At 42.2% G+C, this 2,154-nt stretch overlaps 1 protein-coding gene across 2 annotated transcripts in view; it reads right to left on the bottom strand.

The window, feature by feature from the left end:
• Positions 1-2,154, bottom strand: part of USP37 (ubiquitin specific peptidase 37) — a 111,087-nt gene that overhangs the window by 79,163 nt on the left and 29,770 nt on the right. The window lies entirely within an intron of this gene.

The raw sequence follows: 2,154 nt of genomic DNA, 5'->3' as shown, positions 1-2,154 counted from the left end.
TCAGCCTCCCAAGTAGCTGGGACCACAGGCGCCCGCCACAACGCCCGGCCATTTTTTGGTTGCAGCCAGCATTGTTGTTTGGTGGCCCAGGTTGGATTCGAACCCGCCACCTTAGGTGTATTTGGCTGGCGCCTTAGCCCAAGTCTTTTTGACAGAGTCTCAGTATGTGGCCCTCGGCAGAATGCCATGGCATCACAGCTCACAGCAATCTCAAACTCTTGGGCTTACGCAATTCTCTTGCCTCAGCCTCCCAAGTAGCTGGGACTACAGGCACCCACCACAACGCCAGGCTATTTTGTCATTGTTGTTGTTGTAGTTGCCATTGTTGTTTGGCAGGCCTGGGCCAGTTCGAACCCAACCTGCCAGCCCCAGTGTATGTGGCCAGTGCCCTAGCCGCTGAGCTACAAGCACAGAGTCTATAACTGATATTATTATTATTATTTTGAGACAGAGTATCACTCTGTTGCCCATAGTAGCTCACAGCAACCTGAAACTCCAGGGCTCAAACAATCTTCCTACCATAGTTTTTCTATTTTTAGTAGAGACAGGGTCTCACCATTGCGCAGGCTTGTCTCAAACTCCTGAGTTCAAGAAATCTGCCCACATTGGCCTCCCAGAGTGCTAAGATTACAGGTGTGAGCCACTGCATCTAGTTTTCTTGCTGTCTTTCAGGTAGATTCTTTGGTGATAGATTTTTTTTTTTCTAGTTTTTGGCTAGGGCGGGGTTTGAACCCACCACCTCTGGTATATGGGGCTGGTGCCCTACTCCTTAGGCCACAGGTGCTGCCCTGGTGATAAACTTTAAAGAAAATAAATGAGGAAAACCTACCAGAGGGCAAAGCCAGGGGTACACAGTATACAGCGAGGAAGGGTATTTCTCCCTAAGGATAGAACCAGACTAGTAGATGAACTAACTAGAAACTTACTTAATTCTACTGTCTTCACTGTCCTCACAATATCTAGCTAGAAAGATTTTTAACACTGCTATAGATATGGGACTCCTCTAGTTTCCTGCACCAGAGAGAAGGATTACTCAGAAATCCTAGACTCTGAGGTGGATATGATGTTCAGATAACACTCTGAACTGTCTCCATTAGTATGGGGGCTACTGTGTGCTATGTATGGGAAGAATGGTGAATAAGGGTATTTTGGTGACCAGAGGAGGAAGCAGACTATTAGTTGTCCCCAGATAAACACTGTACCCTGAACAATAATGGTTGAATTTTGGCCAAGAATTCTTTCCTAGACATTCTCATTACTTAATGTAATCATGCAACTAAATTGTGGCCAATGTGGTAAGAGCTAAACAGTTTATACAACTTCCTGCCTAAAGAAAAGCTCTATACCCTCCCTTTGCTCCTTTCCATTAATAGGAATAGAAACATGAAAGTAGAGAGTATACACAAAACGAAAGCTACTTGTTAAGGATGGTAAATCAACCAGATAGAAGGAATCTGAGCCCATGGTGATTTAGTTTCAGAGACCAGTACTATTACCTACCCAGACTTTATCTGTGACAGTAGCAAATCAATTAATACAAAGTTTCTCTGCCTATTTCCCAATTCCTTTCTGGTACTCCCATGACCTGAAATACTAAATGACTATCAACTAATTTCTGATAAGGTATTAGTTGAGATATTAAATATGTAATAAGTTTTCTCCCCTAGAAGACAAAAAAACCCAAAATCCTCACATGATATAGAAGAGGATTATGAGCTAGTGACTGCCCTGCTACAGAACTATTCCCTTTTGTTCAACCCAGAAAACATATATGAAAGATTAATATCCCCTTCCAAGAACCCACATAGCCTCACATCCTTTTATCCCTTGGCTGACTTTTTATATAAGTAAAGCAAAAAATTAAAATTAAGCATAAAGGGAAGAAAGAGGGAAGGGGTTCACACTAAAACAGCAGCCTGCAAAAAATATTTGTTTAGAATTCTTTAACTCTATTTATCTATGAATTATCGAAGATTTTTAATAAAGGGCAGGATATGAGAAATCCAATGAAATGATAAAAGCAATAGCAAAGGCCAAATTGCCTCTCTATTGAGCCTTTAGTTTACTGTCATCAAAATACTTTAAATTCTGGCTCAGTGCCTGTAGCACAGTGGTTACAGCGCCAGCCACATACACCGAGGCTGGCAGGTTTGA

This window comes from Otolemur garnettii, unplaced genomic scaffold, assembly GCF_000181295.1.
Source record: "Otolemur garnettii isolate 467f Iridium unplaced genomic scaffold, OtoGar3 scaffold00013, whole genome shotgun sequence".
NCBI classification, from domain to species: Eukaryota; Metazoa; Chordata; class Mammalia; order Primates; family Galagidae; genus Otolemur; species Otolemur garnettii.
The sequence above is the reverse complement of the archived record's forward strand: the minus strand, read 5'-3'. Positions and strand labels throughout refer to the sequence as shown.